Below are 25874 nucleotides of genomic sequence, written 5' to 3' on the forward strand. Positions count from 1 at the left end.
TTACTTTGTTTTCATCAACTGTTTTGTAAAACTTTGCAAAACTGCAGCTGGATATTCAGCAAGTAAATATAGATATGGTATTGTAGATACTTTTGTTGTTAATGCTAACTAAAATATCTACATTGCCTCCAAAAATCATTAATACTTTGTTTCAGGGGAATTAAGGGAGAGATCAGACAGAATGTGACTTTAAAGACAAATATTTCTCTAATACCTAAATATCCGCAGCCAAAGGGATATAGCTGAACAGAGATATAACTCAGAACGCATGGCATGCAGAGAGGAACTCTTCCATTTTTCTAGTTAGAACCTGCAGCAACAAACATATTTAAAAAAATATATTGTATTGTTCAGATTAGCAGCTCAGCTCTTTCCAGTTGTGCTGTGTTCATTAGTTACAAGTAATTTTAATTATATTTCTCCTCATTTGAATGTTCAGTAATCTGTATTAGGAGTTTGCAGTCTTATTTGTAAAGAAGCTGTATGAATGTTTATTAAGCTATGTGAAAGTGCTCAACATCCACCTGCCTTGTTTCCAGTTCTGTAGATCCCTGTTCTGAGAGATACAAATCTAGTAACAGTTATATAAAGGTTCTATCCCCCACTGTTACCTATTATTGCTTCGAGGTGAGAAAAAATACCCTAGATAACAAAAAAAGGTATTTATGCTATCATTTAACTTTGGTGTTGACTGGAAGATACAGTATGTTCCATGTTGGGTTTTGTAGCATACTGTACATATAGTATGTGCACAGTACAGAACATGAAAAAGAAGTCAAGCTAAAAGAACATTAAATGGATATTCTTATCAAGGTCAACACAAAGACAACACTGTTTTAAAGTAAAGACATATTGGGCGGCATCCCACACTGCCGCCAAATTTGGACTTCATTACAACCCTGCCATTGTAAAATCCAAACCATAAATGCTTAATATCAAATAGCTGTAAATAGTTTATTGGAAAGTGCTGGTTTAGCAGTATGTTGAGATGGTGTGAACATATTTTTGCAAATATATGCAAACTGAAATCTCTGCATTTCTATTATTATGTAGTATTCAAATATCATTGCCGATTCTTTGCAGTGTGCTAGGTGAATATTTTTACTGTTTTTCTTGACTCCCTTTCATTTACCTGTGCAGGACCATTTAATTGATTGAGCAACCACCAGTTTATATTTCAGTATGTTAAGTGCAAACTAACTCGACTGTAATGCAAATCCTGTTCTGTGATGATGTGCTTAAATTTGCATGGTTATACAGTAGCTAGTTTTATTAGGAAACATATTGATTTATAAGTTAATATGACAGAGTCTGAGGGGGAAAAAAGGGAGAAAGAGGGAAACTTAAGCGTCTTCTGATGGAAGGCATTGTGCATGTATTTGCTCGAAGATATATAAGGTCTTGACTGTGCTTAGTTATATATCCACATACTACAAAAAAAAAACATTTAGGGAGACATACCCTGGTCTTTTGGTGGCATCAGTACATTTTTTGCCCTGTAATATACTTTTTTTTATGAAAATCTTATCAGATTTTGGGAACCAAAATTCAGACTATATTTCCAGAGGGATGCATTTGGCACCTTCAATGTGCTATTTATACAAGAGAGCACATTTTTGGGGGCATAATGACCAATGTTAATAAAACTATTTAAATACACAAAACAATAAATAAATGTAGTGATTTAATAAGTGCTCCTGTAAGTGCAGCCCTGGTCACACAAAAAAGTACTAACCAGACTGAAAATAAATTGACAGGAACAGTGGCTTGCTATACACAGTAGATATGGTTATAGTCAAATAAAGTAGTGAATAATCAGCAAAATAGTATAATATAGTATAATACAAGATTGCCAACAGAATAATATGACAATGGCTCAAACTAGACACAATAATTGAAATATGTCAAATCTTATGTACTGTACTGTACAGTATAATGAAATAAACTATTGCCACAAAATATGTGCTCAAATTGTAAAATATATTTTTCCCAAATGTGAACAAAAAGTTACTGAGTGGACCGCCTGTGGTATGTGCACTCACTTTATGAAATTGGATTATAGCACATATTACATATAGGATACACAGAGCAGGTGGCTCCAATCCTCAAAGTTATAATGGGAAAATCCAATTAGAAATATATAAGTATCCTAGTGCAAAACCTCCAACAGTGTCAATAATAAATTAGCATATAATTAAATGAACATATTCAATTTATTAAAAAGAAAGAGATAAAATATAAATACAAAAATCACCAAATATGGAGTATATGGTTCCACATATCCAGGTACTGCCATGCGTTAAAACCAGTATACAAGAGGGGGTATCTTGCTGGCAGAACTGGGGTGTCCAGGTTTCAAATATTGGTAGCCCCAAGCTCCTCTCATCAACGCATTTCACCTTCTTCAGGGCAATTGAGAATTACGTGCCCCCCTCCTGGACCTCTTTTAAAGGATTGTGGATGTTAATGATTCAATTAATCATTTTTGGCACCATTTCCGTCCAGTGACCCAAAAACGTTACCTCAGATTGGGTCTACTTCCAGTTGGTGACATGCAAACATCACTACCGGTTTCAGGAATTTCACTCCCAGTTCAGGGAATTTCCTTTGGGTGGTTCCATACCCATACTTTCATAGCATATTTATTCACCTAAGACATAATCCAGTGATTTGCTCCGGGGTGTGTGGCTTCTCGGGACATGGAGAAGCTGCTCCCCCCCCCCCCCCCCCCCCGGCCAGAGCACACTGACATCACTAGCTTTCACTCTTATGCAACAGCAGAAACAGACAGCCATAATGCAAGCAGGACAGTATGTAATGCAAGCAGAGACACAGGAGTATAAGATTTCATTAACTATTAACCGAGGTTCCCAACCAGAAGAGCGATAGGAGGGTGGAGGGAGCTGTTTCACTTACAGATCTCTCCAAACCTGGGTGTCTGAGTCCTGTGTAATTTGTTATCTAATGAATGTCTAGAGAGGGACACAGACACACACACACAGTCCTCCTGAGTCCTGTCCTAGTGTGTAAGTAGTGCAGAGGCTGCTGCTATTCTTGCATGTGACAAGACAAATTATAGATTTTATTTTTCTATGTGTATTTTAAGGTTGTTTAAGTTGTCTTTGTTCCACTATACATTTTATAAAATAGTTGCCTTCCAATTAGGTGGAGCTATAAACAGTACCCGGGCAATATTAAACTATTAGTTTAAATCTAATATACACCACTGGGCTAAATGTAATATGCACAATCCATACATCCCAACATAACCCATTCCAGGAGGGATAAAATTCTTAAGTTATGATTGCAAGCACCTGTGTTGAAATACCTTTCTTATCAATTAAATAGTTCAACACAGGTGACACCAATCATACTGTATATTAAGAGGGAAGTCCGTGTAAAGAGCATTTTTTCACTCCTGGAATAGGTTATTATCGGGAGGTAAGCACATTCTAATATACACCCCACCCCCTTCCACCAGGGCCCCCCTGTCTAAAGTGCCCCAGGCACCTCCAAGGCTTAATCTGGCCCTGGCTCATCCCTTGTGTATCTGTCTTCCCTGATGTGACCCCTACCCAGTGTATCTTCCTGCATGTCCCTCTCTTTCTTACTTCTTTCTATGCTCCAGTACATGGCACCCATGTGGGTCTCTTCTCACATCTTCGGCGGCTCCACTCCTCTGTTCACGGCAGGGTAGACTGATGAAAGCAATGCTATTGGAGGGGAATTGGCTGTGGGAGGTGCTGAACCTCCCACAGTGACAGAGGAGGTGGGCGGCACTAGACAGTTCAACCAGGAACTGCCCCTACAAAGTGGCCGGGAAAGGTGGGCTGGCAGAGGCAGCCAATTACAAGTGATGGAACGCAGTTTTGCCCTGTTCCGGCCCACTTTAACCACTGAGTACGAGTGCCTACGTTTATTGAGGTACTTGCAATGGTTATTTCACTGCTTTATGTATCTTTGACCCAACATGGCTACCAATATGGTTACGTTTCTTTAGTGGAACATATGGGACCTAAATGCCAAAATTAAAAGGGCTTTAGTCCTCAGGCAGCTCAAGCGCTATGAATCAGATGTTATATGTCTTCTAGAGACTGATCTCCTGGGGGCCAATGTTATGTCCTTAAAAAGACCCTTGGTGGGGTGGCCATACCATTCGAACCATACCTCCTCTTTTAGGAGGGTGTCGATCCTAATTAAGAAATCAGTCCCATTCACAGTGGAATAAGTGCAAGTTGATATGTGTGGTAGATTGGTCTTTATTAAATGTTGTATACATTCTGTATCTCTAATATTGCTGGCTGTTTATATTCCTCCACCGTACTCCCATAATGTCCTTAAAAAGACTGCTGAATTTATTGCTAAATTCCCTGAAACTCCGGTGGTTAGTATGGGAGACTATAATAATACCCTAGATCTGGCCATGGATAGACTTACTGGCTCTAGAGATGCCCCTAGACAAGGTAGTGGTCCATTCAAGGCGATAGTGGAGGGCTTGGGATTAATTGATGCATGGTGACGTAAGTATCCGAATGTTAAACAGTACTCCTGTTCTTCACCTACACATTCTGCATTTTCTATGATAGATTTGGCCATACTGTCTCCTGGCCACTGCCAAGAGTACACTCAGTATAATATGAAACGAGAGATGAGCGGGTTTGGTTCACAGTGACCCAGACTACCCTGAACATCCCGTTCAGAGCCCAGATCCGAGTCTGGTTTGGGAATTCTCGTCAGACTCGGAAACCAGAACGAGGCAAAACGTTATCATCCCACTGTCAGATTCTCACAGGTTTTGGATTCCATATAAACAGCCTCGCATCGCCGCAATTTTCACTCCGGACTTAGAGAGTGAGAGAGACAGACCTCTGTCTCTCGGTGGGTCGTAACATCAGGTGGGGTTAATGTATGCTCTGTAGGGGTTCTGCTGCAGTCACTGTGGTGTACCTGTGTTAGAGGCTGTACTGGCTGTCCTGGCTGTCACTGGTGTTTCATGTGCTGTTACGGGTGCTGCAGCTGTATATGGGTGTAGCTGTCCTCCTGTATACTGTAAGATACAGGGGTGCTGCTGTTAAATAACATTACACTGGCCCTGTATGCTGTAAAAATTCAGGGGTGCCGTTTTTAAAAATTAAAAGCACACTGGTCCTGTATGCTGTAAAAATATAGGGGTGCTGCTGTTAAAATAACATTACACTGGCCATGTATGCTGTAAAAATTCAGGGGTGCATTTGTAAAAATTAAAAGCACACTGATCCTGTATGCTGTAAAAATATAGGGGTGCTGCTGTTAAAATAATATTACACTGGCCAGGTAAGCTGTAAAAATTCAGGGGTGCATTAAAATCAATTTACACTGGCCCTGTCTTGTATGCTGTCAAAATTCTGGGGTGCAGTGAAAATAAATGTACACTGGCCCTGTATGCTGTAAAAATTCAGGGGTGCAGTGAAAATAAATGTACACTGGCCCTGTCTTGTAAGCTGTAATAATTCTAGGGTGCAGTGAAAATCAATGTATACTTGCCCTGTCTTGTATGCTGTAATAATTCTAGCGTGCAGTGAAAATCAATGTGCTGTACACTGCCACTGTCTTGTATGCTGTAAAAATTCAGGAGTACAGTGAAAATAAATGTACACTGGCCTTGTCTTAAATGCTAAAAAATTACAGGGGTGTTGTGAAAATACAGGGGTGCTGGCATTGTCCGCGGTTGCGAAGTCTAAGCCTGACATTCACAACACTGTATGGGAACAGGAGGCTCCTACCACCATTTGCACACCCCCTGCAAGTGCTGGGAGGAGCTCCGCCAGTCAAGTTGCTGATATTGAGATTGAAGATGTTATTGTAGAAGTACACCAGGATAAGGAGGATATGGGTGTAGCTGGCGCTGCGGAGGAAGTTGACGATGAGGATTCTGATGGTGATGTGGTTTGAATTTGGCACCAGTGGAGACAGTTGTTGCCCATGGGATGAAAAGGCCCATTGTCATGCCTGGGCAAATTATCCAAAAAGCCCCGTCTTCGGTGTGGAATTATTTCTCCACAAATCCAGACAACAGGTGTCAAGCCATCTGTTGCCTTTGTCAATCCATAATAAGTATGGTTAAGGACGTTAACCACCTAGAAACAACCTCTCTTTTACAGTATGTCACCTGCAGCGCATTCATCTTAAGTCATTGTTAAGTTCAGAAATTTTGGGTAATAGCATAAGCAGTCCACTAACACCTATATGATGTGGATTGTTTGTTTGATTAGTACTGTATTTCTCTGTGAGGAGGGGTATGTAAACACTGAACCGGGGGAGAATATGAGGATGAGGATGACATCTTGCCTCTGTAGAGCAAGTTTGTGCAAGGAGAGATTAATTGCTTCTTTTTTCATGGTGGCCCAAACAAACCAATCATTTCAGTCACAGATTATTTATTTCAAAGATGAGCATTTGTTGTACAGGGGTCTTCTTTTCCTTAGGGCCGTATAGGGTTATCGCAAGACCTCGCTGTGTTAGAAGAACACAGTTTCAGTGATCTTGCATTGCATCATCTTTCTATTGCACTGCAGCACTAGATGGGCCAGGAGCTCCTGTAAGGCACAAACAGTTACTGAAGAAGGCCCAGTATGGTGGGTCACTGCCAGGAAGATGTCAGGCTTGCCAGGCTGAGGCATGCTGTGGGCACAGAGGTTAGCATTGCTTTCTCCCACAGTCCTACTTATAGTATGAAATTAGTTTGGACTGTAGAGTGGTAAGCTCCACTAGGGCAGGGGCTAAATAACAACAAAAAAAATTACTGCAGAGTTGTGCTTAGCACTTTACCGAACCCACCCGAACTCAACTTGCCCCATCCAGGGGCTGCTGTGGGGGCTCAGGAGGGGCTGCTAAAACATCTAAAGGGCTGATTTATTTAAAAAATAATATAGGAATATAAAAAACAAGACACACAGGTATGCTCACATGCGTGTAACTGGGACACACAGGTATGCTCACATGCGTGTAACTGTGATCTGTGAAAAGCAAAAAAAAGGCATCTGCCACAAAATATGTAAATAAAATGCAGTAAAAAAAAAGGGAAAAAAATGAAACCCATGAGATTTTCACAAAATAAGTCTCCAGACTCCGTGGAGGGGAAAATATCCAATCTTGATCATGTGGTATACACCAGTTTATTTGCATCCCAGCATTAAATCCAAGATTATCTTAATCCCTGAAAATGGAGAAGGGGGTACAATTTTGGAGGCTTTGGCCCCTAGTTTTTTAGTTTGTCCAGTAATGTGGTAATTAATAATTATATATTTGCTTGGTTGACGTCCTTTCTGTTCCACCCCAATATAGGAGTGGAGGTGAAAGCCAGTGTGTTGTTCCTGATTGTATGTGCCTCTCTAATTTTTAACCACCTTCTTGACACTGTCCTCTTCCTTTTGCCTCTTCTCAAAATGTGAAAAGTCATCGAATATGGAGGTGGTATGTTTGTAGCTAGCTATGATTTGGAGAACTTGGCGAGCTTTTTCCAGGTGTCCACCTGTCGCTAAAATGATGGGTTTATTAATCTGTGCATGTCCTGTTTAAACAACATGAGGGTGGGTGTAAAATTACAGGGGTGTTGTGAAAATACAGGGGTGCTGGCACTGTCCGCGGTTGCAATGTCTAAGCCTGACATTCACAACACTGTATGGGAAGAGGAGGCTCCTACCATCTTGAACCTCTTTTTTTTTGCATTATGGGGTATATGCAATTGCCGGCGATTTGCGGCAATTTTTCGCCCGGTTTTTAATTTGACACAATTCGACAGTCGAATTCTGGCAGGTGGGTGCCGTAATTCTACATATTCAATAAAAAACGGATTCGACAGTCCCGCTGTCGAAAAACGGCCGATTTGACGGATTTTGATTAGATTTTTAAAAATGTTAAAAACCGGGGAAAAAATGGAAAAAACCTGAAAAAAAAATTGCGTGGGGTCCCCCCTCCTAAGCATAACCAGCCTCGGGCTCTTTGAGCCGGTCCTGGTTGCCAAAATACGGGGGGAAAAATGACAGGGGATCCCCGTATTTTAACAACCAGCACCGGGCTCTGCGCCTGGTCCTGGTGCAAAAAATACAGGGGACAAAAAGAGTAGGGGTCCCCCGTATTTTTTGTAACAGAACCGGGCTCCACTAGCTGGACAGATAATGCCACAGCCGGGGGTCACTTTTATACAGCGCCCTGCGGCCGTAACATTAAATATCCAACTAGTCACCCCTGGCCGGGGTACCCTGGAGGATTGGGGACCCCTTCAATCAAGGGGTCCCCCCCAGCCACCCAAGGGCCAGGGGTGAAGCCCGAGGCTGTCCCCCCCAACCAAGGGCTGCGGATGGGGGGCTGATAGCCTTGAGTAAAATGCACGAATATTGGTTTTTCCAGAAGAACTACAAGTCCCAGCAAGCCTCCCCCGCAAGCTGGTACTTGGAGAACCACAAGTACCAGCTTGCGGGTGGAAAAACGGGCCCGCTGGTACCTGTAGTTCTACTGGAAAAAAATACCCAAATAAAAACAGGAGACACACACCGTGAAAGTAAAAGTTTATTTCATACATGCCGACACATACATACTTACCTATGTTGATTGTTGACCCGCCGACTGCCACATCTCCAATGTCGCCGACGATCCGGGGTACCTGTGAATAAAATTATACTCACCTGATCCAGTGTCCTGGTCTTTTATTATAATCCACGTACTTGGCAAAAAAACAAACCGCATTAACCCGAACCAGATGGACTGAAAGGGGTCCCATGTTTACACATGGGACCCCTTTCCCCGAATGCAGAGACACCCTGTGAGTACTGTCACAGAGGGTCCCTTCAGCCAATCAGGAAGCGCCATTTCGTGGCACTCACCTGATTGGCTCTGCGCGTCTGAGCTCAGACGCGCATTGCACAGCCCCCTCCATTACTTTCAATGGTGTGAACTTTGCGGTCAGCGGTGAGGTCACCCGTGGTCAGCGGCTGACTGTGGGTAACCCCACCGCTGACCGCAAAATTCCCACCATTGAAACTAATGGAGGGAGCTGTGCGATGCGCTGTCTGCCAGCTCAGACGCGCATACAGCCAATCAGGAGAGTGCCACGAAGTGGCGCTTCCTGATTGGCTGAAGGGACCTTTCTGTGACAGGAGTCACGGGGGGTCTCTGCATTCGGGGAAAGGGGTCCCATGTGTAAACATGGGACCCCTTTCAGTCCGTCTGGATCGGGTTAATGCGGTTTGTTTTTTTGCCAAGTACGTGGATTATAATAAAAGACCAGGACACTGGATCAGGTGAGTATAATTTTATTTTCAGGTACCCCGGACGTCGACATTGGAGATGAGGCCAGAGTCGGCGTGTCAACATAGGTAAGTATGTGTGTCTGCATGTATGTAATAAAGCTATACTTTCACGGTGTCTGTGTCCTGTTTTTATTTGGGTATTTTTTTTGCAGTAGAACTATAGGTTCCAGCGGGCCTGTTTCCCTCCCGCATGCTGGTACTTGTGGTTCTCCAAGTACCGGCTTGCGGTGGAGGCTTGCTGGGACTTGTAGTTCTTCTGCAAAAAACAATATTCTTACATTTTACTCAAGGCTATCAGCCCCCCATCCGCAGCCCTTGGTTGGGGGGGACAGCCTTGGGCTTCACCCCTGGCCCTTGGGTGGCTGGGAGGGGACCCCTTGATTGAAGGGGTCCCCAATCCTCCAGGGTACCCCGGCCAGGGGTGACTAGTTGGATATTTAATGCCACGGCCGCAGGGCGCTGTATAAAAGTGACCCCCGGCTGTGGCATTATCTGTCCAGCTAGTGGAGCCCGGTGCTGGTACAAAAAATATGGGGGACCCCTACTCTTTTTGTCCCCCGTATTTTTTGCACCAGGACCAGGCGCAGAGCCCGGTGCTGGTTGTTAAAATACGGGGGATCCCCTGTCATTTTCCCCCCCCGTATTTTGGCAACCAGGACCGGCTCAAAGAGCCCGAGGCTGGTTATGCTTAGGAGGGGGGACCCCACGCATTTTTTTTCCAGATTTTTACCATTCCATTAAAAAAAATAAAAATTAAAAATAATAATAATAATATTTTAAAAAATATATAAATAATACTTGTGCCTCCAAAATAGACAAACCAAGTACCTAATCCCTTCTAATATAAATAGATATGATATTACGAATAAAAAAACACCAAAAAAACATGTTTTTACATTTTTTTTTATTAGATTCCGCCAGCAAAGTGTGGTGGATTGAAAATGACGAATTTACTGTCTAAAAGCACTGTTGTCGAATTTACAATCTTCAATTGAATATACTTTTGTCGAAATGCCGCATTTGTACCATTGCAGAAATGTCGAATTTGACAAATGTCGAATTTCAAAAAGTCGAATTTGGAAAGTCCATTTTTTTGACGAAAAGTACTGAATTGCATTGTCGAATTTTTTTTTGGGCGAAAATGTCCCGTTTTTCGACATTTTCGGGAATTCGACCGCAATTGCATATACCCCTATGTGTTCTTTGGTGGCTAGTTTTTTAAACTGCTATCCTGTCTGCCACTGCAGTGCCACTCCTTTATGGGCCAGGTGTTTGTACCGCCCACTTGTGTCGCTTAGCTTAGTCATCCAGCTACCTCATTCCACCTCTTTTTTTTCAATGCATTATGTGCTCTTTGGGGACTATTTTTTTTAAATTGCTATCCTGTCTGCCACTGCAGTGCCACTCCTAGATGGGCCAGGTGTTTGTGCTGCCAACTTGTATCACTTAGCTTAGTCATCTACCTCGGTGCAACCTTTTGGCCTAAAAACAATATTGTGAGGTGCGAGGTGTTCATAATAGATTGGAAATAAGTGGAAATGAATGTTATTGAGGTTAATAATCAAAATGACCCCCAATTTCTGTGATTTTAGCTGTTTTTATGGTTTTTTTTTTAAATCATCTAGATCTAAACCCAAAACACGAAAGGGTGGTTTAGGCAAAACCAATCCAGATCCAAAACACGAGCAGGGATCCAGATCCAAAACCAAAACACAAAAAGTGTCTGCCGCACATCTATATATGAAACTAGGGGTATTTCAGATCATTCCCCGATCACCCTGGCTCTTAATATGGGGGAACTGCGGGGACAGGTCTTTTGGAAATTAAACCAGTTTTGGCTTACCCGGATGGGCCCAGGGGTGGAATTAGAAGGTTTATGGAAGGAATTTATGGAATATTACAAGGTACAGCCTACCTCTCAGTGCTATGGGATGTATTTAAATCTTTTGTACCCTTATACAGGAGGTGGCAAGCTTGAAAAGGTCATATAAGAAGGAGGAGTTGGAGGCTTCTTGTTGATCTCTTAAACTTGTGTATTTGACTGACAATCTATATTCTTCAAGGAAGTCATGGGTACTTGCTCAAAAAAAGTGGAATGATTGTCTGGCTGATAAGGCGAAACACAGGCTACTTTTTGTTAAACATTCACAGTATGCTACAGGGGATAATCCGGGCAATTTTTTGGCTAGACTGGCACGTGCCAAACAAATGTCCAATACTATTGTTGAAATTCGTTGGTTTGATGGTACCATATATACTCAAACCCCTGATACTCAAACCCCTGACATCGTTATACAATTTCTTGACTATTTTCATAGGTTGTGGTATGACACTAAGCTGATCTGTGCAGAGGGTGAGTTGCAGGCTTTTCTTGCTGCGATACCTATGCCGAATTTGGCTCAGGAAGCCTGCGACTCTCTTGACTCTCCGCTTACAGTGACAGAAATAGAGATGGCTATACAATTGTTCCCAGGAGAAGTTGTATAAAAAACATAGTGATGTTTATATACCAAGATTGCTAACACTCTTTAATGGGATATTTGAGTTGGAGTCATAACCCGATTCCATGTCCGAGGCATTGATCATTGTTCTGTTAAAACCGGAGAAGGACCCCATCAGGGTTGACTCCTACAGGCCCATTTCCCTGCTACCTACAGATATAAAAAAAATTAGCCAAAGTGTTGGTAATCAGACTTACCTCTATTATCTCTCAAATCATACATGAAGACCAAACGGGCTTCATGCCTGGTAAATCCACTATGGAGAAATCCAACCTTAGGAGATTGTTTACACAGCTTCAGGTCCCCTGCAGGGATCCCCATACTTCTGTTATCGTCTCATTAGAGGCCGCTAAAGGGGTTCGACTCAGTGGAGTGGACGTTCTTGTGGGGAACCATGGAGAAATTTGGGATAGGCACCAGAGTCTCTGTCAATGGTATTATTTTCCCCTCCTTTCCATTAACAGAAGGACCCGGCAGGGATGCCCCCTCTCCCCCACCATGTTTGCATTAGCAGTGGAGCCATTGGCTTGTCTTATTCACCATAATACAGATATATCTGGGTTCGCTCTGGGCCCCAAAGAGTTCAAAATCGCATTATATGCGGATGACATATTGTTATTTGTATCTAATTGTGCTGTTACCATGCCTATCATATTAAGCACTGTTACTGAATTTGGGAGATTCTCTGGGTTGTTAATAAATTGGGATAAATCTTGTATAATGCCATTTAGAGGGCCATGTGCCAGGATTCCTCTTGTATCCCTTCCACTCAAGTGGGTGGAGATATTCAAGTATCTTTGTATATAGATATCTATTGACCCGTCTCGTTATATGACTCTTAATGTAAAACGTCAGCTGGACTATTTAAAATCCAGAATAGCTGTTTGGGGGAAACTTCTGCTTACAGTCTCTGGACGCATTAGTCTTATTAAAATGACGGCTCAACCCAAACTGTCATATGTATTAGAACACTCCCCAATATGTATTTTCCAGTTTGTGTTTAAACAGATAGATGGGGGTATATTTACAAAGATTTGTGTTTTTGCCGTTTTTAAGGATGTTTGAACTCGAATGGTAACGGGTGCATTTTACTGCAACTTTTTGAATCCTGATACGGTCATTTACTAAGCTGCTGAGTTTTCCACATTTGTTTTTTCCGATGTCGATGTGATTCGTAATGTCAGGCAGTGTTTTACGGAAGTGATGAGTAAAACACTGCCTGACAAAACACAAGGAATCCCGGCCGGATCTGTGAGATCCGTGCAGGGCTTCATTGTGTACCTTTAAAAGGTGTTTAAAGTGTTACAAATTATTTAAAAAATTGCGTGGGGTCCCCCTCCTAAGCCAAACCAGCCTCGGGCTCTTTGAGACGGTCCTGGTTGAAAAAATATGGGGAAAAAATTGACAGGGGTTCCCCCATATTTGATCAACCAGCACCGGGCTCTGCGCCTGGTCCTGGTGCAAAAAATATAGGGGACAAAAAGAGTAGGGGTCCCCCGTATTTTTTGAACCAGCACCGGGCTCCACTAGTCAGAGAGATAATGCCACAGCATACATACCCTGAGGAAGGATTTTATCCGAAACGCGTTGGTATTTTAAGGAGGACCCTGGGCCCTACTCTTCCATGGTGGTTGGCAACACTTTGTGGGTAATTTGGTTGTTTTTTCCCTTTCTAAACCCCTTATAGTTGGGAACATTTTGCCTAGTCCATCCTACCGGTTTCATTGGAAGTAGCCCTGCTTTTCTCAATATAGGGTACCTCTTGTATTTTGTTTTAAAATTGTTTTTAAATCTTTTATTTCCGCATTGTTGTGGGACAATTCTTTTTGGAATAAAATATACTTTTTTTACCACTTGCTGTCATTTGGATCCATTTTTGAGTGAAGGCGACGGGAGTCCAGATATCAACTAGGACTGGAAAAGATACCTTTCCGTGCATATAGGGCTTATCCTAAAGGTAAGCCTGGTGTTAATAGATCGTGGGCTATAAAGCTGTCGATATATAAAGTGTGAAAGAAACCTTTATGGGAATGCATCTTATTTAGTACAGGTCAGTCACTGGAAGATAGTGACCTTGGAAGTCATCTGTGGAAAATAGTGATATCTGCTAACGAAGATGTTACATATTATGTTCTCTGTTTGAGGAACAGGAATACACACGGATTTGGAACTTGTATATAGCATCGCTGGGAGATCGCCTCTGTGTTTCTATTGTGTCTATAAAGGAGTGGTGCTCCTTTTTGGTGATCTGCCGAGTTGAAGATAGGGCGCAAGTTACTTTTTATATATTTTTGCCCCCGTGACTCCTGTCAAAGAGGGTCCCTTCAGCCAATCAGGGAGCGCCACGTCATGGCACTCTCCTGATTGGCTGTGACCTCCTGTAGTGTCAGTGAGGCTGTGCAGTGAAGATACAATGTAGCGCATAGGCGCACCAATGTATCCAATGATGGGAACTTTGCAGTCAGCAGTTGACCGCGAGTAACCTCAGCCGCTGACTGCAAAGATCCCATCATTGGATATAATGGTGCGCCTATGCGCTACATTGTATCTTCACTGCACAGCCTCACTGACACTACAGGAGGTCACAGCCAATCAGGATGGTGCCACGACGTGGCGCTCCCTGATTGGCTGAAAGGACCCTCTTTGACAGGAGTCACGGGGGGTCCCGGCAGATGGAAAAAGGGGTCCCATGTGTAAACATGGGACCCCTTTCAGTGCGTGGATCGGGTATGCAGTTTGTTTTTTTGCCAAGTACGTGGATTATAAAAAAAGGACACGACACACTGGATTTAGGTGAGTATAATTTTATTTTCAGGTACCCTGGAATCGACGTCGAGACGTGGGCCGAGTCGGCATCTGAACATAGGTAAATATGTGTGTGTCGAAATGTATGTAATAAAGTTGTACTTTCAAGGTGTGTGTGTCCTGTTTTTATTTGGGTATTTTTTTTGCAGAAGAACTATAGGTACCAGCGGGCCCGTTTAACCCCCGCATGCTGGTACTTGTGGTTCTCCAAGTACCAGCTTGCGGGGGAGGCTTGCAGGGACTTGTAGTTCTTGTCCAAAAAACAATATTCTTTTATTTTACACTTGGCTATCAGCCCCCCATCCGCAGCCCATGGATGGGGGGACAGCCTCGGGCTTTACCCCTGGCCCTTGGGTGGCTGGAGGGGAGACCCCTTGATTTAAGGGGTCCCCACTCCTCCAGGGTACCCCGGCCAGGGGTGACTAGTTAGTGATTTAATGCCAGGGCCGCAGGGACCTATATAAAAGTGTCCCCCGGCTGTGGCATTATCTCTCTGACTAGTGGAGCCCGGTGCTGGTTCAAAAAATACGGGGGACCCCTACGCTTTTTGTCCCCTGTATTTTTTGCACCAGGACCAGGCGCAGAGCCCGGTGCTGTTTGTTCAAATATGGGGGAACCCCTGTCAATTTTCCCCCCATATTTTTTCAACCAGGACCGGCTCAAAGAGCCCGAGGCTGGTTATGCTTAGGAGGGGGGACCCCACGCAATTCTCACCTAAATCCAGTGTGTCGTGTCCTTTTTTTATAATCCACGTACTTGGCAAAAAAACAAACCGCATACCCGATCCACGCACTGAAAGGGGTCCCATGTTTACACATGGGACCCCTTTCCCCGACTGGCGGGACCCCCCGTGACTCCTTAGAAACACAGAGGCGATCTCCCAGCAATGCTATATACAAGTTCCAAATCTGTGTGTATTCCTGTTCCTTAAACAGAGAACATAATATGTAACATGTTCGTTAGCAGATATCACTATTTTCCACAGATGACTTCCAAGGTCACTATATTCCAGTGACTGACCTGTACTAAATGAGATGCATTCCCATAAAGGTTTCTTTCACACTTTATATATCGACAGCTTTCTAGCCCACGATCTATTAACACCAGGCTTACCTTTAGGATAAGCCCTATATGCACGGAAAGGTATCTTTTAGAGTCCTAGTTGATATCTGGACTCCCGTCGCCTCCACTCAAAAATGGATCCAAATGACAGCAAGTGGTGAAAAAAGTATATTTTATTCCAAAAAGAATTGTCCCACAACAATGCGGGAATAAAAGATTTAAAAACAATTTTAAAACAAAATACAAGAGGTACCCTATATTGAGAAAAGCAGGGCCACTTCCAATGAAACCGGTAGGATGGACTAGGCAAAATGTTCCCAACTATAAGGGGTTTAGAAAGGGAAAAAACAACCAAATTACCCACAAAGTGTTGCCAACCACCATGGAAGAGTAGGGCCCAGGGTCCTCCTTAAAATACCAAAGCGTTTGGTATTTTGCTAAAGTATACAATTCTAATATCAGGCATTAAATAATCCCCATTCAAAAGTCAGCAGACCTGTCTATAAACAGCCTAGCTGGCTGTGCCAGCAGTGTTGATAACACAAAAAATATGTACTAGCTAGGCTGGAAATACCAGCAATCCATTCGAAGGTCAGACAGGCAGATGCCCATAACAAGGCTGGAGATACCAGCAATCATAATGACACAAAAAATATATATATACAGAATTATTCTGCTAGGTATCGGTTCTAAATCAATAAGGTATCAAATATCACCCATTCAGAGGTCAGACAGGCAGGTGCCCATGAGGAAAACGCGTTTCACCCGGTCACGGGCTTGTTCACTTCCATTCTGAGCAGCTGAATGGGGATTATTTAATGCCTGATATTAGAATTGTATACTTTAGCAAACTAACTCTGCAATTGTGAAACAGTTTGTGTCACCACTTGAAATTTATGTGTTAGCAGAATAATCCTGCATCATACGATAATTCGTGTCACAAATTTCTTGGGTATCTCCAACCAGGTTAATGTTTAAAAAAAGGAGCACAGTGTGACACAACTCAGTGACATTTATTAATGCCTGTTATTTGACAGAAAGCAACCACTGTTCCTGTCTAACTCATTTCGACTAGCAAGTGACAGTCTAACCAACAAGGGATTCTCCTTGTTTCCAATTACTGTATATGTCATTATTTCCTCCTTTCAGCACCCATCCTCCCACTCTATACCCCCTCCAATTTCCATCTGCCTTCCTTCTGTGAACTCTCATCCACGATTCTGGGGAGCGTGCCCCCCAGGGGACACGTCTCCTCAGTCTAACGTGGACAGCAGATTCACACCCATCCAACCGCTGCAACCTCCTTCTAACTGCAGCCACCACCCAATCTTATTCCTAACTCTTCTCTGAAGAGTACTCTATCTTTCCGTTTCGGTGCACTCTCATTGGTGGCACAGGGTCAAATCTTTCTACGACCATACCCCTGCGCTCACGCCCAATCTCGTCCGATCTTGGAAGCTAAACGAAGGCGGGCTGGGTCAGTACCTAGATGGGCGACCTCTAGGGAATACCCAGTGGAGTAGGAGGTTTTTTCTTCCTTGTTAGAAGAACACCAACAGCAGTATCACCACTTATGCTTCATCTCTATACCTTTGTATCCTCAATCATCATGAACTATCTATGACAGGGGTTGACTATCAGATTTTCTTATACTGTGGGTTTTCCCACCCACTTACACAACCCAACAAAGGGTGCATTAATACAAACACAGTTTGTACAGATCTTTGGCAGACGGAAGCAGTTTAATATGTAGCTACCTTCCAATATGCGGTTATCCAGGCATAACTAAGATCTGAACATTTCATCATTTTTTCATACATAGGTCCTTTAGGGCATACTGAGTCCCTTTGTATCCCAAAGAGCAGAAACAAAGACTACCTTCCTATTTTTTGGTTATCAGTTACCTATTAACATTTAGATACTAAAACAAGAGTGCGCCCAAAAAAGAGTCATACTTCTTTTCTTGTGCATATACAGTTGTTTCTTTTTTTGACTCTGGGCGCACCGCCATACGGACAGATAGGAATTTCCACAAACTATGTCCATTTCTGGCTACTATGTGATTAATAACGTATTTTGAATCTAAGGTTGGTGCAGGATCAAAAACCTTCTCTTTTTTCGTATAAGATTCTAAATGTCCCAAATATAATTCAGTGGAGGGTACATTGTGGCATTTGATATGGACATGTCCAATAGTTAGCTCATTCTGGTATGAAACCTTGCGGATTATTGCCTCAACTGGAATTCCCCTACATGTATGTTTGTTAGCTGCCTTCGATGATTATATTCTTGACAAAACAACTCAGCGATACATTATTAATTTGGGTACATTGGTGTAGGTCTGTTTAGCTAGATCATGGTTGTCTATAAATGGCACCAGAGTAACAGAATGGATATCTCTGACAAACAAGGTAGTTAAACATGAAAAATTTGTGTATATTTCTAGACAAGTGGAGTCTAAATACTATAAAATATGGAACAGATGGTTGGATTCGCCATTCATGGAGAACTATGCGGTTATGTCTTAGCTCTGTCAAAAACAAGGTTGCAGGCGCACAATTCAAACACTACCAATTTATTAATAATAATCATTGCAATAAAATTTCGCATTTTGAGCGAGGTTCTTCGCATAGTTATGGCCAAAAGTAAAGGCTTGCCCACTGCATCCAGGTGACCTCATTAATCGTGCAAGTCCCTAACATTTGGGGGAGGAGGGGTAGAAATCTAAGGCACGGGACACCCCAAAATTAAGCAGCTGAGTGACCCCAGGGCAACACTAAAGTGAAAAATATATAGTGAAAAAAGTGAAGATAGGTTAGTGAGAGAGGCTGCTGAAAACAGCAGGGGTAAATTAGTGAGAGGTAACGAGGTGAGAAATAAAGTAGTGAGAGGTAAAGTAGTGAGAAGTGAAGGTGGGAAATGAGTTAAATTGAAATAAAACACTATAAGGATGAAAGTAAATATGAAAATTAGAGCTGTTCGGCTGGCACTTTCCGTGTTTTGTGTTTTGGTTTTGGTTCTAATTCCACTTTCGTGTTTTGGTTTTGGCTTGGTTTTGCCAAAACCACCCTTTCGTATTTTGGTTTTGGATCTGGATGATTTTTGAGAAAAATATAAAAACAGCGAAAATCACAGAATTTGGGGGTAATTTTGCTCCTACGGTATTATTAACCTCAATAACAATCATTTCCACTCATTTCCAGTCTATTCTGAACACCTCACACCTCACAAAATTGTTTTTAGGTCTAAAAGTTGCACCAAAGTGGCTGTATGACTAAGCTAAGCGACAGAAGTGTGCGGCACAAACACCTGGCCCATCTAGGAGTGGCACTGCAGTGACAGACAGGAGGGCAGATATAAAAAAAGGCCCCAAACAGCACATCATGCAAAGAAGAAAAAGATTTGCAATGAGGTAGTTGTATGACTAAGCCAAGCGACACAAACAATTGGCCCATCTAGGCATGGCACTGCAGTGGCAGACAGGAGGGCAGATATAAAAAAAGGCCCCAAACAGCACATCATGCAAAATAGAAAAAGAATTGCAATGAGGTAGTTGTATGACTAAGCCAAGCGACACAAACAATTGGCCCATCTAGGCGTGGCACTGCAGTGGTAGACAGAAGGGCAGATATAAAAAAAAGGCGCCAAACAGCACATCATGCAAAGAAGAAAAAGAATTGCAATGAGATAGTTGTATGACTAAGCCAAGCAACACAAACAATTGGCCCACCTAGGTGTGGCACTGCAGTGGCAGACAGGAGGGCAGATATAAAAAAGGCCCCTAACAGCACATGATGCAAAGAAGAAAAAAAGGTGCACCGAGGTTGCTGTATGACTAAGCTAAGCGACACAACCACCTGGCCCATCTAGTAGTGTCACGCAGTGTCTGAATGTCGAAAGTGGGCTGCAATTGTTCGTCCACTGACAGCATCTCCAGCACGCTCCAATAACGTTCAAAAATTTCTGCAATTGGTGGACTTATACGGCAGTACCCCAGGTCTAATTCAGCAGTACCCCTGGACTCATACGGCAGTGTCACACAGGATGGCACTTTTTAAAAACTAGGCCACAAACAGCACCTCATGCAAAGATGTCGAAAAGGTGCAATGAGGTAGCTGTATGACTAAGCCAAGTGACTCAAACAATTCCAACTGGAATTATACATCCAAATCACTGGAATTATACGTCCAAATCACTGGAATTAATTGGCAAGATCACTGTAATAATTATACGTCCAAATCACTGGAATTAAATTGGCAAAATCACTGTAATTATACGTTCAAATCACTGGAATTAAATGGCAAAATCTCGCTATCGCCTGCCTAGTGAAGTGGAATCTAGATTGGATTTGGTACCAGGGACACAATACCTCCATCAATTGTCTAAATCCAAATGCACTAATGGCAGATACCGGGCGCACGTCTAACACCAACATAAGTGTCAAGTTATGAGGGCTTCCATCGTCATGTGAAGCTGAACCACTAGTCATGAACATAGGCCAGGGCCTCAGCCGTTCCTTGCCACTCCGTGTCGTAAATGGCATATTGGCAAGTTTACGTTTTTCCTCAGACCATTTAAATTTCTTTTTATGGGTCTTTTTACTGAACTTTGGCTTTTTGGATTTTACATGCCCTCTTCTATCACATTGGGCATCGACCTTGGCAGACGACATTGATGGCATTTCATCATCTATGTCATGGCTAGTGACAGCAGCTTCAGCACTAGGAGGAAGTGGTTTTTGATCTTTCCCTATTTTATCCTCCAAATTTTTGTTCTCCATTATATTTTGGGAGTTATATAAGACAATGGGGTTCATTCCGACCAGTTCACTTACTGCGTTTTCACGCAGCAGAGCGAACTGGTCCCTGCTGCGCTTGTGCCAGCGCCTTTGTGCGCATGCAGCACGGGCGACGGCCGTGGCAGGACAGCGATCGCCTCTGCCTGATGGACAGGAGGAGGTGATCGATGGGCGGGAGGGGGCGAAACGGCGGCGTTTAGCCGCCGTTTCATAGGTGCGGTCCGGCAACGCAGGTGTGGCCGGACCAAACGGGGGGTGGGCCGCAGTGGCTGCGTGATGTCACACGCAGCCGCTGCAGGCCGGTGAGCAAGGAGTAGCTCCCGGCCAGCTCGCAAAAGCTGCACTGGCCGGGAGTTACTCCTGAAGTGCAAAGGCATCGCTGCTGTGCGATGCCTTTGCACTTCTGCGAGGGGGGGCCGGATTGACATGCGGGGCAGACTAGCCCCGTGCTGGGCGTCCCCCCGCATGTCAGGAAAGTTGATCGTAGCTGTGCAAAATTTCAACTCGGAATGACCCCCAATATGCGGCACAGGAATGACTGGAATGACTGATGACCAGGACAATACCACTGGTCTGATGCAGCACAACACAACAACACTGTAAAGGACTTGTTGTTATTATTATATGGCAGCAGTGGACATATAGCAGCAGCGTATACCACTGTGACTGCCTTGTCACTGGAATGATTGATGGATAGGACACTACCACTGGTCTGATGCAGCACAATACAACAACACTGTAAGGAACTTGTGTTTTTTGTTGTTATTATTATTATTATAATACTGTAGCAGTGGACATATAGCAGCAGCGTATATTGTCATTGGAATGACTGATGGACAGGACACTACCACTGGTCTGATGCAGCACAACACAACAACACTTTATACAGCTACACTGGATATATGGCAGCAGAGGACACCAACACTGTGACTGGCTGGACTGATGCAGCATAATACACTGACTACACTGGACTGGACAGCACAACACAGCACCACTTTATACAGCTACACTGGATATATGGCAGCAGAGGACACCAACACTGTGACTGGCTGGACTGATGCAACACAATACACTGACTACACTGGACTAAACTGAGCAGCACAACACAGCACAAGACTCGCCACCCCACTTTCCCGCCACCACACAGACACTGAACATTGATGACACATCCTCTCAATACACGCTCCGAGACTGGAGTGAAAATGGCCGTGACGCGTGGCTTTTTATATGGAATCCAAATTCCGCATGAATCTGACAGCGGGATGATGACATTTTTGCCGCATTTCTGAGTCAGGCGGGAAAACCCAAGCCTGGCTCGGAACCGAACTCGGAAGGCAAAGTCCGGTAGGGTTCGGTTCTCTGAGAACAGAACCCGCTCATCTCTAATGAAAATAAGTGTTAATCTGTGTTGCTGCTGAGGACAAAAAGCCACAGCAGTCATGGGGGACCCACGCCCCAGAAATCCACCCCCCATCTGATAATCCGATATACATTTGTGCAGGACTCACCTTGCTCTGCATGCAGTCTAAGAAATGTCAGGAACCTATTTAAAACCAATATATAGGACAGGTGGGCGTGGGTGCTACCACCAGGCAGAAGGGGTCTCTGGCCTTCTATTGTGTATGTAAATACACAGCATTAGGTATACAGGGGAGGGGTCCTGGGGTGCACACCGGTAATGAGAGGTGCAACCCTGCGGAGACCTTTCAGTACTGCATACAAAGGCAAAAGTTGCAGGCAGTGCAACCCGCTCAGCAAAGGTATGCAATCCAGGCAGGCGCTGTGCTCAGGAAGCGCTATCCCAACACTGCTACCCTGCTGTTGCTGCAGGCTGCCGCTGCACCTGTCACACTATATGACAGGCAGCGGCGCCGGAAGCGGGAAGCATGAAGCGTGGCTTTCGGCATCTGGTCCCTCAGCAGCTCTCGGTATATCTCCCTGCATCAGGGGTCTCCTCCTCTACTCCTCTGGATCCAGCTCCATACCCCGGTATTTGGATGGTGACTGCATCCCTGAATGAGGTCTCAGATGGCTGCAGCTTGGTGCTGAATCCTGATGCCTGTTCTCACTTCTCAGCAATGGAGCAGGGAGGGTGAACCGTGGCGGCTGCTGCTGAAGTCCCTCGCTCCACACCTCTTCTTTAGTGGTCCTGTCCTGCTGGTCCCCAGTTATTTCTCCCTGCCATCCTAGGACTGCTGTACTGAAAGTGGCCGCTCTCCTGCTGGACCCTGGCTTGTTCAGCTGCCTGGCTGCTTCTGTGATGAGTTAGACTGGTTGGTGGGATGCGGAGCTGACTGACTGATCGCCCATGCTGATTCAGTCTCAAACACCTGCTAATTCTTCATGGGGTCATGGACTGCACGGGGTACCCAGACGTCTGAAGACTGTCTATACATTCTGGTACTAATTTCATTTTTGGTACCCCAACTATCTTATTTTTAATAACAACTTTAAGATCTGCTTTTTCTGATCCGTACTCTATTCACTTAATCCTGTGGGAGACAGTGTCTGGGGGTGCAGAGTGCAGGGTAGTCTTGTCTTGAGAGGCCACACATCTTGCAGTAAGGTCACCCCCATTTTTACGGTGCGCACCTACGATGCACTCAAATAATTCTCGCTATAATGCGTTTTGAAAATATTTTGGGGATGGGAAAATTTTTACTGTACTGTTCACACTGGAGGCTATATTGTCTTTAAACGGCCCTGCCCTCCAGCTCCCTCCTCTCAGTATCCACTGCAGCTGTGAAGCTCTATGACAGACAGTGGCGCCGGCAGCTTCGTGCTGATCTCCTGTGTAAGTACCGCACTCCACCTCTCTCACCTCCTGTGGACATATTTTTAAGGGGTATCACTACTGTGGGCATTATGTGTGGTACTACTGTGGGTGTTATGTGTAAGGGACAGTACTACTGTGAGCATTATGTGTGGCACTACTACTGTAGTTGTTATGTGTAAGGGGCACCACTACTGTGGCACTGACATTTCTATAATGGGTGCAATGTGTGCAGTGCACACGGGCACTTGCATTGGATGAAGCAGCTGTGGCAGAATCACTGGCAAAATAGGTGCCCCGCATGAGCAGTAGTGATTAGTCACCAGGACATGGCAGGTGCCACAATGCCAGAGTCTACTGCACCGTGGAGAGGAAGGGGCCCACTCGGAGTCTGCACACAGGCTCCCTCCTCTACTAAAATGCCCTTATACTGTGGTCATTATGTGTAGCAATACTACTGTGGGCAATATGTGTAAGGGACAATACTACTGTTGGCATTATGCGTGGCACTACTACTGTGGGTGTTACATGTAAGGGGCACTACTACTGTGGGCATTATTTGTACGGGCACTACTGTCGGCATTGTGTATGAGGCACAACTGTGTAGTGTAACGTGTCTAAGAGGCACTACTGTGTAGCTAAACGTGACTAAGGGGGGCTGCTGTGTTTTGTAATGTGAATTAGGGGCACTACTGTGTGTCCAAATGTGAATAAGGTATACTATTTTGTGGTGCAATACGAATCATGGGCAGTACGTGCAATGTAATGTGAATAAGATTGTGCTACTGTGTGGTGGTTACTATTGTGTTGCCACGCCCATTACTTGTGAGACCACACCCCTTTATTACATATGGAAGGGCTCAAATTTATAGGTTGCAGGGGGGCACCGAACACCCTAGCACTGGCCCCGGTTGCAGGTGCACAGTTCAAACTAGAGATGTGCAGCGGACATTTTTCGGGTTTTGTGTTTTGGTTTTGGATTCGGTTCCGGGCCGTGTTTTGGATTCGGACGCGTTTTGGCAAAACCTCCCTGAAAATTTTTTGTCGGATTCGTTTGTGTTTTGGATCCGGGTGTTTTTTAAAAAAAAAAAACACCTCAAAAACAGCTTAAATCATAGAATTTGGCGGTCATTTTGATCCCATAGTATTATTAACATCAATAACCATAATTTTCACTCATTTTTAGTCTATTCTGAACACCTCACACCTCACAATATTATTTTTAGTCCTAAAATTTACAACGAGGTCACTGGATGGCTAAGCTAAGCGACCCAAGTGGCCGGCACAAACACCTGGCCCATCTAGGAGTGGCACTGCAGTGTCAGACAGGATGGCACTTAAAAAAATTGTCCCCAAACAGCACATGATGCAAAGAAAAAAAGAGGTGCACCAAGGTCGCTGGATGGCTAAGCTAAGCGACCCAAGTGGCCGGCCTCCCTCCACATTTTGTTCTCCATCTTTTAATGTGTGGAATTATATGCCAGTAATATATCAATAGCAATGGCCTACTGTACCGTACTGCTATATATATTTAAAATCAAAGATACAAGATGGATTCACCACTGCATGTTGCCTTGTGGCGTGGCTTATGGATGGACGCTGAACAAGGCAACATGCAGTGGTGAATCCATCTTGTATCTTTGATTTTAAAACGAATGTATCAGCGGTGATTATACCGCCATCTTTGGTAAGCTTACATTTTTATACCTGTGTTTTATGATGTGTCAATAAATTGTCATCTTTTAATGCACTATTGGCGCCCCCCATTATTCTATCTTCTCTAGACATAATCTTTCCCCGTTGGGAGACGGGAGAACGGGATGGACGACAGCTGATCTAAACGGCAGTGTGCAGCCAGATTATTTGGAGACTTTACCTGTTTCAATTTGGATCTAAAAATCTGGACTTGGACTTGAAGTTCCACAGACATTCTCCATTTAAACCCGGTTTGCGCTCACACCTCCAATTTCTTTTTATATATATATATATATATATATATATACTGGTGGTCAGCACAATTCTGCACTGTCCCCCTGCTATATACTGCGCACAACTACAATGAATGCAGCACAGATATGGATGGTATACTTGACGACACAGAGGTAGAGCAATGGACTACTGTACCGTACTGCTATATATATACTGGTGGTCAGCAAAATTCTGCACTGTCCTCCTACTATATACTGCGCACAACTACAATGAATGCAGCACAGATATGGATAGTATACTTGATGACACAGAGGTAGAGCAATGGACTACTGTACCGTACTGCTATATATATACTGGTGGTCAGCAAAATTCTGCACTGTCCTCCTACTATATACTGTGCACAACTACAATGGATGCAGCACAGATATGGATAGTATACTTGATGACACAGAGGTAGAACAATGGACTACTGTACCATACTGCTATATATATACTGGTGGTCAGCAAAATTCTGCCCTGTCCTCCTACTATATACTGTGCACAACTACAATGAATGCAGCACAGATATGGATAGTATACTTGACGACACAGAGGTAGAGCAATGGACTACTGTACCGTACTGCTATATATATACTGGTGGTCAGCAAAATTCTGCACTGTCCTCCTACTATATACTGCGCACAACTACAATGAATGCAGCACAGATATGGATAGTATAC

The 25874-nt window shown here is 43.8% G+C and overlaps 1 long non-coding RNA gene and 1 pseudogene across 2 annotated transcripts in view; one reads left to right on the forward strand and one right to left on the reverse strand.

The window, feature by feature from the left end:
- LOC134943470 (uncharacterized) overlaps positions 1 to 25874 on the reverse strand; it is a 99521-nt gene that overhangs the window by 43033 nt on the left and 30614 nt on the right. The gene's annotated exons all lie outside the window — the stretch shown is intronic.
- LOC134947302 (5S ribosomal RNA) lies at positions 17063 to 17181 on the forward strand (annotated as a pseudogene).

The sequence above is a fragment of the Pseudophryne corroboree genome, chromosome 7, assembly GCF_028390025.1.
Source record: "Pseudophryne corroboree isolate aPseCor3 chromosome 7, aPseCor3.hap2, whole genome shotgun sequence".
In the NCBI taxonomy this organism is placed as follows: Eukaryota; Metazoa; Chordata; class Amphibia; order Anura; family Myobatrachidae; genus Pseudophryne; species Pseudophryne corroboree.